Raw genomic sequence first — 10,913 nt, 5'->3', positions numbered from 1 at the left:
CAATCCCTAATGTTCTGTGATTCTGTGATGATGCCAAAGAACCAGTTCATAGTAAGTTAAATGAGATGTGTTAGGGAAGCTTCTATTAAAGTGTTTTTGTGGGTATGTAGTATTGCTTTTGTTTGTAAGGGTGTCTGAGAAGCTGTACATCATTTGCTGGGGCTCATTGTTACCTCTGCGTTTCCTTCCTTGGATAAGCGTGTGTGCTGCCCCGATACTTGTGCGTACATCGACATTGCTTCCTGCTCCACTTATAAAACCCTTTAAATTCCTCTTGTAGTACTTTTTATTTCTGTAGGTTGTAGGAGGCCTTTGAGGCTGACTTACCATTTATTCCTTCTTCCATCTCTCTACAATGACATTACTCCATGGTAGTAGCTTTACCAGTATTTCAGCACACGTCTTACTCGGTGATGGTGCTCTTTGGAGGAAAGTAGTGAAAGCAACAAAATTGCTTCAGTTTTTGACAATTCTTTCTCTCTTGCAACCTCTTAAGTTTGCATTTGTGTTACTCAGAGTTGTACTGTTCATACTCTTTGTGAATTATGTAGATTTTAAATTGCTTCAGCTTCTAAAAGTAGCAAGTTTGGAGGTACAGGTGGCATTCTTTTGGTATGCAACACAGTAGATTACAGAAAGTTCTACAGGTTTTAGTTTGAAATAAAGTGGAACTGACTCAGGGTTTGCTATATATAAAACTGTTCTGATTGACACTGCCAGTACAGTAACTGGTGATGCTGGAAACCAGTGACCTTGCTTGTTTGTTCCAAATAACGTGAATTGAACCAGCTTGGAGTTTTTGCTTTGAAGGCACAGATGTGACACAGGCAACTCAGTTTACTGGCAGTAACTATTTTAGTATTTAACATTGTCTTATTTAAAATTAGTATTAGTTAGTATTAAATTATATTTTGCCTCTAGTAAGTTTGGTTTTTATCAGTTTCTTGCTGTACAAACACAGCATATTATAAACAGTGTTTAAGAGTTTTATGAGGATTTGGGGCCCACTTTCTTATACAGCACTTGTTAAATGTCTGAACAGTTCTCTGTTCTCTGTGTCTGCAGCGCTTCCCTTACTGCTACAGCTGTCTGTGATGAACACTTGTATTTATTTATTCTTGGGAAGAGGTTTGTTTGCAGAGATTTTCTCCATTCATTCCCCTCTCATATTTTGATATTGTAAACTTGTAATAATATGAACAGGGCTTGTAAAGAGAGCGGTGAAGATTTCTTGACAGTAAAAAAAAGCAACAAAACCAAACCAAAACAAAAAAACCCAAGCAAACCCAGAAGGTTCCTGTGACTGCTGCTGCTCCCTGACAAGGTGTGGGTTTGCTTCCAGAGGTGGCTGAGTCAGGCCCTTGAGGGCTCTTTGCTGGGGCTGGCCCCCTGCCTGTCTGTTTGAAGGGTCTCAGTTGGCTCATCTGATTATTTGTGTTGCAGATAATCTGGGTAGGTAGTGGGGAAGACCTGTGTGGCATAAATATGCTGTCATGGCACATCATCCCATGGGCTTTGCTTTCTGACTGCCTCCCAGGAGAATTGGGCACTTCTGGTGTTGAAAGCAGCTCTTTGGAGAAGATTTCTCGGAGGCAGCTGTGTGCTTGTGTGGTTGAGGGAAGACTCAGCCCCTGCAGTAAGTTGGGTGTTGGATGCTGGAACTGCCTGTGGCTTGTCGCTGGGGTCCATGCAGTAAAGAGTTACAGAACAGTTCAGAGCAGCATTGAGAAGAGCTGGCATCCTGAAATAAGTGTAAGAACTTACGCACTAAACCACAGCCAGATTCAAGACCCTCAATTTGTGTAATAGAGGCTTGACTTCCCCTGTTTATCCTCTGCTCAGTTAATAAGAATAATTCAGTTTATTTTCCTGGATTTGGGTAGTCTCTGTCAGTGTTTTGGGGGGTGGGAGGGGAGGGCAGGGCAGGAATTAAAGGTCAGCTGTTTTTAATACTGGTGTTTTTCTCCGTGGTCAGGGCTCTCTAATTATAGCCTGGATAAAATATCAAATTTCAAAGTTCTTCACACAAGGGAGGTTCTCTGTTTTCAGTGGCATTAGATACACATGCACCCCATAAACATATGCACCGTATGCATTTGGGTTTTGGTTAGTATTGGTAGCTGTATTAGCTGATTGCCCTGCTGTTGTTTGACAGTAACTTACTGGGAGCAGTAAAGAAATGGTCACACAAGCGTATGTTGTCGATGGGAGTTCTTATAGCAGTAATTTCATTTTACAGCTCAAGTTATTCAGGGCTACAGTGAATATTTTCTGTCTTTTGCATGTTATGATTGAGTGTTGGGCAACAGATAGGGATTTGAAGTAGCTGAATGATTGTGTTGTGTATCTGCCCAGAGAAATTGCTTCACAGATTTTCTTTAGTTATGATAAATGTAGTTAATGCTAGTGATTTGAAAAGCATAGCACAGGAAAATGTAAATGATTGGGAGGTGTTCATTAACTTTATATTGGAGGGTTTTTCTTCTCCCCCTTCTTCAGAAGGAAGTGTCTGCTGTGCTCTCTGCCTGTGATTAGGATTTTAGTAAGAGCAAAACTTACTCTGTTGCGTTATTTTCTGTGCCAGATACGCAGTAATGAAATAGTTCACAAGTGTAACACAAGATAGTAAGAAATCCATATGAAACGTTTTCTTTTTTTATTCCATCTGCTGCTGTTACGTGGTAGAAATCTGGGAGTGTGTTTTTGAAATACAGTTTTTTTCAGTTTTCTTATTTTTGTGGTTTGGGAAATACTGGATCAGGTATTAAAACGTCATGCCTATTAGAAAAGTGCTGTAGAGAGCTTTGTGGTGGGTCTCAAAGAAGTTATTAGGATAACGGAAAAGCAAAATTTGGTGTATAATCTTGCTGTTCAAAGGAAAACCAGTAGTAACTGGCTGTATTTTTCTTCTCCCGTCTCTAAGTTTTGGTTAATGAGAGCAGTCTTAAGCACTGAAAGACTCTGGAGACACCAGCCATGTCTAAGAGTGTTTGTAATCTCCAAATGAAAAGTAGTTTGATGAAGTGAAAACTCGAGTAATGCTGAGAAGAGAGCACTCTTAATTCTGAACTGGGCATTTGCTTTCCCTTGACAGCATGGCAGGGACAGATCTGCTGCTCGGATAAAGCGTCTTTGACGGGGTTTGGCCAGATGGAGCTTATTTCTACGACCACAAAAGAAATAATGGCTTTTTAAGTTCCATGGTGCTTTCTGGATTCTCTTACTTTCAATGAATTTCATGCTTTTTGTGTTGTGAGGAGGTGTTTCAGGATGCAGACTGGCTCTCTTTCCAGCTGAGCATACAGTCGAGGCAGACTGGAGCAATATGCTCTAGGAAGAAGTGTGAATTTTCTCATATGTTTCAGTGAGCGTTAATGGGGAGACTAATTAGGACAACTTGAAGCCAAAATTGCTGGGTTTCACTTTGAGACAAATTACAAGGGACTTCCATCAGCTGTAGTTAGATGTACATGGCATTCCCAGTTTAAATCTGCTTGAAGAGTTTAGAATCAGAAGTGAGGAAAAGAAGTTTTAAATCTAACTCAGGCCTTAAAATTAGAGTAGAAGAAGGAAAAATGTACCATATATTAATAACTCTGTGCTATAATGAAAACAGCTGAAGGAGAAGTATACTTCTAATTATTACTGGTTTGAATTCTACTTTGGAGACTGCATGTAGGTGACATTAAGTCAGTATTTCAGGCTGAAAATGCTTTATTAAATACCTCTATTTTTTTTAATATGGAACTGCATTAACTTTTACAGATAATGTGCATACAGAAAGGGTTTCTCTTACCTTTCCCTTGCAGATGTGATATTTCTACTCATAGAAATCTACATAGCCTAAAACATAGGTTCCCACAGTCAGTTCTTTTTTGAATCCTAATACGCTCTTCATTTTCTTTGGATACAAAAACGCCTATGACTGCTTCCTTCAGGGCTGACTGTTTCAGATTCAGCTCCTGGGCAAGGTACAGTACAAAAGCTAATTTGCTTGAGTGTTACAAAGGCAGCATTGTCTGGCTAAGGAGTCCCTGTACCAGAGGAGGTGCATTTCTTTTTATTGTGTGTTTTCCTCCCTACTCCCCCTGCTCTTCTGCTGAATGCTCCTAGGAAGCAGTACTCTAACCCTGTGCTTTCCATCCCATAGTATATATGTTAGAGACTCCAGATCCATCATGTCATAGACCTCTTTCACCTTCTTGTCACTCCTTTGATGTCTTCAGCCAGGGATGACCGAGTACCTTTATTCCTGTTGCAGCTCCTGCTACGCAGAGTAGCAAGGTGTAGTAGCAAGGTGTACCTGGTTTGTAGTGGCTGGCTGTGCAAGCGTCTGCTGTGCTATGAGAGCAGACAGGAAGACAGAGCTGAGAGAAACTGATACTGCACCTGGCACAGTCAGATTGGTTACGTGTGGCGGGCATAGCACAATTTTGGGAGCTTGTAGTGTTGTGTATCGCTGTTTCCACTGCTGCAATAGCTGTGGACATGAATGTGTTTGGTCAGGAAACCACGATTCCTTCAACTTGAAATGAGTTGTGTGGCCTGTCTTCCTCTTTAGCATGTGCCACCTTTTGAGCAATGTCAAGGCAGAAAAAAGCCAAGGAAAATGTTTCTCTCTGCAGTATGGAACTTTTAAGGAAGAAGCGCAGAGAGGATCATTCATTTTGCATGTAAAAAATGGTACCTCACGTTATTAGCAACATGGTTCATCAGTTAACAAGCTGGTAGTATGGCTCTCTCCACTTCATTTTCTCTAATGTGAGCATCCTGTGTGTATTTAATGGCCATGGTCAGCACTTCATGAATAGTTCTTTAAGTGTTGGTCCATTTCAACCAGCTCTGGTGGTTTTGTCAAGTCTTAAAGAGAGCTGTGTTAAGTAACTACTGTGAAAGCAGGCGGCTGGGTAGAGGAAAGAGAATGTGGTGTGAACCAATGCTTTGAAATGGGAGGGTGCACAGTGGGGCAGTGACTCCTGAGGAGGCTTCAAGAATTTCCACCTTTTTAGGAGCCCTGGCTCCTTGAGGAGCTGGAAGTGTGTAATAACCAGGTATCAATCAAGGAGCTGTTGGTTATTTTGTGGGCTATAATGTATTTTTCTCATGAGGAGTGTGGCTGCAGGGCTCTTATTTTGTGTTGTGCTGCAAGAGCAATGAGTGAGGAAGTCTGGTCCCAAATAGGGAGGAGTATGCAGTTGGGGTTTAGGTTGTCTTCATTTGGTTACATAGCAGAAGTGCTGCCATTCTTAAAAGTTGTGGCACCATTAGAATCTCTCTTCTTTTTCCTGTCTGTGGCATGGTATATTGAGTCAAATACATCCTTTGAAAGTGTGCCCACTTAATGACGTGTTCTGGCCTTCACCTAATTGCATTAACGTAGCGTAGCCATCAGACTGGGTGTGCTATTGTACCTCTAGAGCAGTTGATTGATTTTTTTTTAATTTTTTTTTAATTGCCCCACTATGAACTCTTGTACCAGCTGACAAATCCCAAAGAAACAAGTTCTCTCTAGGTTAGGATGAGAGAAATAAGGAGAGTGTATCTGTCTTGCTCTTGGTAAAAAGGACCCCAAAATAATATTTTAATTAAAGCAATTTGATTCTGTCTGTCTGCCATGAATCTAATGAGGAATATGAGCTTGTGAAGGTGCAGCCATGTGACTTGGTGGGAGCTGATCCTCTAATGAGAGGATTAGGTGTTTATTTCTGGTTGTCCACATCTGTGATGTGAAGCACATGTCACTGGGCATGTGAGAGCTCTCAGCCAGACCCCAGTAACCTCTGCTGTACCTCTTGTCTTCTGCTCTTCCATCCCCTCCTGAATATCCCCACACCGATTTCTCTGTTCTTGATATTTCAGCTTGGGATAGATCTCATAGATTATGCTCCACATTTTCTTTGTGCTATTGAATTTGGGCCTGTAAATAGCACAAAACCTAAATGGAACCTAAAATTTTTCAGAATTTTTTTTAATTTTTTTTTTTATTTTTAGCAAATCACCTGAGGAAAGTGTTGTGGTTTAACCCCAGCCAGCAACTAAGCACTACACAGCTGCTCGCGCCCTTCCCCCTCAGTGGAATGAGGGAGAGAACTGGAAGTCTAGTAGGGAGAAAATTTGAGATAAAAGTGATTTAATAATTGAAAATAAAATCAAACGTAGGGAAAAGGAAAATAGTGAAGAAATACAGCCCAAGAAAGACAAGTGATACAAATGAAATCAACTGCTCACCAGCAACTGACCGATGCCCAGCCAGTCCCTGAGCAGTGGTTCCCCACCACCTCCCTCCTTAGTTTTACTGCTGAGCATTATGTGATGTGGTGTGGGATATCCCTGTGGTCACTTGGAGCCAGCTGTCCCGGCTGTGTCCTCTCCCAGCTTCTTGTGGACCTCTAACATAATTGCTGGTGGGGTGATGTAAGAAGCAAAAGAGGCCTTGACTCTGTGTAAGCACTGCTCAGAAATAACAAAAACAACCCTGGTTATCAGTGCTGTTTCCAGCACAAATCCAAAACCCAGCCCCATACCAGCTGCTATGAGGAAAATTAACCCTATCCCAGCCAAAACCAGCACGGCAAGTGGTGTTCGTTGCACTGCTGTTTAACAAAGTGAATGTAGTGAATTATTTTGCCTTTAAAAAATTAGAAGAGTGGTGATGGAAGAGGAACCATTCCTGGGGCTCCTGAGTTGTGATACCTCTACTGTTTGCAATACAGTAGCTACCTAAAATTAGGTGGGGTGGGGAAGAAACCAGCCTACCTCAAAGCTGGGGAATGAACCCTGCCTTCTGCCTGCAGCCTGAAAATTTTTTCTGGAGCTACTGTTGCCACTGCTTAGTACAGTTATGTTTTTGTAATGATGGCACCTGAGCAAAACAAATTTGAGTATCTCCCACTTTAATAGGCTTCCATTCTCATAATCTTGAATGGTTCAGAAAACCCTGTTTTGTCAAGTAACCTGTTTCCTTCTATTTTTGCGTTTCACCTTGAATTTGGTGTTTTGCCCTCAGGGCACTGATGTTAATATGAATTCTGTATTGTATATATTTACAAGATAAATCTCTCTTTCCAGATCACTCAACTTCAAGTGGTACGTCCTCGTTTAAGCCCAGCCGATCACTGGTTTCAATTCCAAATGCCCATGTGATGCCGTCTAATGCCAGCTCTTCACTTTCCAAACACAGGGAAGTTTTAAAGTCTGATGGCTCAAAATGGACTACAAGCTTTGTACGGTCAGGGGGAAGCAGAAATCCGGGTGCCCTGGACAATTCTCTTGACATGAAAGATGCAAGACCTGTAAGAAAATGGTCCTCCTTGTCTAAACTCAGCTCACCAAATACCTTCAGCCAAGATGGCAGTAGTCATTCAGTGGACTCCAGGGTGAATACAGACAACGCTGTGTCACCACAATTAAGGACAAACGGGCCAAGTTGTTTGCATGACAGCATGGAGTTGCTAAAAATTGAGGACAAAGAAACGGGCAAAAAAAGATCTTCTCTACTGGACTGCAAATACAAATTTGAAACGTGCAGCAAAGACGATTTTGTTTCAGATTCCTCAAGTAGGAGACATGCCTTAGACTTGACCTACAGTGCCTTACCTGAAAGCAAGCCTCCGGGAGCCAGCTGCGAAGCTTTCGGACAGAGATACGTGACTCTGGGCCAGCAGGCTGTGAGTGGAGCTCCTATCCAGCCAGCAGTGAGGACTCAAATGTGGCTTAAAGAGCAGTTACGTGCAAACCCCCTGGACTGCAGGGCTGCCGAGGAGCCCTACGGCCTGGCTGCGTGGCATGTGCAGCCGCTTGAAGAGTTCAGAGCAGGAGGGGAACAGCCTGTGCAGGTAAGGCTAAAGCTTGGTGCTTGGTGCCATCGTGTGTTATACCGAAGGAATAACATCGGGCCATTTGTAATAAAGTGGGAAAGGGAACAAATGGAAATGGTCTCAGCCAGGTGATGGTGTTTTTAAACTTTGGTTGGGGATGCTGCTGCTTGTTTTTCGATATTACCTGAGTGCCAACAGGTTTCTTCTGACATCTGCTTACAGTTTATTCTGATTCAGTTATGCTTGTCTACAAGAGTCTATCATATCTTTTTTTTGTGAAGCTGGACATAGTAAGAGGTTCATCAAATAACATTTTTCAGTAGCTCTTAAGAGAGTCTTTGGCCACAGTGTAGTGGGAGAATGTGAATGTATTTTGATCTGAATGGATTTACAAAGAGGCTGTATTTATGCGTTCACTGAAAGGAGGATGACTCCTGCATACTACAAGGATGAACAGCCGTATCACCATGACTAGGACCTAGGAGCTGAATTCAGTTTTATATTCCTGCTCATTTTTTAACTAATTAGAATCAACTAATAGTCAACTAACCTGGTTTATTTAATTAAGGTAATGTGCAGATTTTGTGTCGTACTTTAAGTATTTTCATATAGAAAACATCAAATGTGGTTTTGAGAGCTAGATAACACTTTCTAATGTGACAATTTGCAATCTTGGTTTCCAGCTCTTATGCTAATGGGAAAAGATATTACCTGCCTTCACAAGCTATTTGAAAAGCAAATGTTCGAGTTTACCTGTGTAGGTAAACTTGACTTGCCAAAAAAAATCGCAAGTCCTTCATAGAGTTACACTCAAAATTTTCTTCTTTTCTTCCACTGTGTATTGACGCAAGCACTGACAAATTCAGAGGTTCTCAAGATCCAACTTTGCACTTAATAGTGATTTTTTTTTTTAATTTATTTTTTTAACTTAAAAAAAAATGGAAGCTGATCAATACAGCCAAACCGATATGAACCCTTCAGGGTCTCTGTAAAAACCTGCCATTGTTCCACGCAGTCAGCCTTTACATTACCTCTGCTACTACAGAAACCCTCATCTTTCTCTAAGCTTTTTGAAGATTTCAGTGTTGAGAAATTACCCAGGTAGAGAGTGCAGGCCGATGGTGTCCTCTCAAAGCTGAGGTGACAGAACCTGGCTCACTGCTGGGGCTGGGTCGGGGCACAGCCAGCAGTGGTGGCATCGAGGGGCTCGGGGAGCGACAGCAGGGAGCTGTGGAGGAGCTTGGCCCATCCTTTCATTCAGGTCTTCCTGAACACCTGTGAGACTGCAGCTGTCAGCAGGGCTGTCTGAGGTTTGCATGCAGTTACTGTGCCTGCTGATTCTCCTTTTGGATTTAAATATATATCCAGAATAAGCTTTATTTACTACTTCATTTAGGTGTGTGTCTCTTCATTATCTTTTGTGTATCTTTCACAATACTTTGTTTAGGATGAGTGTTTTGGAACTTCTTATTTTTATTTAGGTCGAAACAACTCCCAGCTTTTGCTTTTCACTTCTCACAAATGCTTTCTCACTCTGATTGTGATTAAATACAGTGTCTCCGTTTTGTACAAAGACAAAGTTTCATGTTTGAAACAGATGAAGCCCATATGTGTTACGGTTACTCAAAAACGTTCCTGCAGGCGTTGATGCTGAGCTGTGTTTTGAGGACAGAGCCAACAGGGGGAGCACAAGCATTATTTATCTGTTTTGACTGAATTCTTTAAATGATGCTTCACCTTTTCAGGTTTTTGAGATTGTAAGATTATGGAATGAAGTTTTGCCTAAAACTGTTGTTTTATTTTCTTCTTGCTCCTGTTAATTTTATATCAGTTTTGATACACATGTTGCAGAATCCAGCTAGCTCCTGGCTTAGGAAGCAGCAATCCTGACAGCTTTCTGGTCGGTGCTGGAAAACAGGGGAAGTCCTTGAAGCTGTCGCCTTTGCTGTGCTCACCCTGACTTCCCGCTCGATTTTGGGACCACAGGGTGTCTGACAGCGGTTACGGGTACAGGGGTGGGGAGGATGTTCCTGATGGCCTCAGCAAACGCTTTCATTGGTGTGATTCAGAGTCGCGTTGATGGGCCTTGAAATGCGATCTCTTACACTTCCTCAAGCAAAAACATGTGGGTGTGAAATACGACCCAGAGGAACAGAAAGTTAGTGTGTGCGAGAGCGCTGAGCCTTTGGGCTCTCACAGGCGTCCTCTGCTGGCCCGCCCTGCCCTTCGGCCCAGAGCTCACAGCTTTGGGGAGGGAGGACGGCAGAGGGGACGAACAAGGGAGAATGGTTCTTCCTGTCTTGACACTTGGTTTGTTTTTGGGGTGGTTTTTTGTCTGTTTGTTTTTTGTTTTGCCTTTTTTTAAAAAGAAACAGCAGTTTACTGTAAAGTATAAGACATTACAGCCCTTAAAAGCTACTCCAAGGTTAATTACTCTCAAAATTAAGATTCTCTGCTTCCTTAGCAGTCTGAATCTGACTGAACTCAGCACATCCCTTTTGTTTCTGTGTTGTTTTGTTTTGTTTTTGTTTTATTACACTTTACTCCCCAAATTAAAAAGCCTATGATGTGGCTTTTCCATTCCATGTAAACCATGATTTAAAAAATAAAATATTTGCTGTGCATTGTAAGGGAAGCTCATGCTGCTGGGTAGAAGACCTACAGCTACGCTGAGACTCTTTTTCAGGGTATGGTCAAGGTTGCAACTGCAGGAATCTGCAGTTGGATCTCTGTGGATCAGCAGAGCGCCTCTTTAGCTGCGGGTGTGATGTTTGTATCTTTTGGAAATAAAACTCCAAGAGGGATCTGGTCTAAGATTATTGTGTAACATTGTGGAGTTTTAGATGACAGTTCTCTTGTCTAGCTAATGTGTACTATTTAATGTATGCTTTTTGAAGATAAACGTTCTCCTACGCGTTTCCAAGGAACAGATCTTAACACTGCTTCAATGACAACAATTTCTGTGCAGAATTTGTATTTCACCATAGACTTAATTGTTTTCAATGTACAGCTGATCTTTCAGCAGATGTGACCATTGTAATACCTTTTTTGGTTCTGTTGTTGTTTGTTTGTTTTAACACCCAAATACAGAAGTGT

General features: G+C 41.8%; 1 pseudogene; it reads left to right on the top strand.

The window, feature by feature from the left end:
• Positions 1-7,068: 7,068 nt before the first annotated feature.
• LOC104536327 lies at positions 7,069-7,835 on the top strand (annotated as a pseudogene).
• Positions 7,836-10,913: the final 3,078 nt, after the last annotated feature.

This window comes from Mesitornis unicolor, unplaced genomic scaffold (assembly GCF_000695765.1).
Source record: "Mesitornis unicolor isolate BGI_N332 unplaced genomic scaffold, ASM69576v1 Scaffold50712, whole genome shotgun sequence".
Lineage (NCBI taxonomy): Eukaryota > Metazoa > Chordata > Aves > Mesitornithiformes > Mesitornithidae > Mesitornis > Mesitornis unicolor.
The sequence above is the reverse complement of the archived record's forward strand: the minus strand, read 5'-3'. Positions and strand labels throughout refer to the sequence as shown.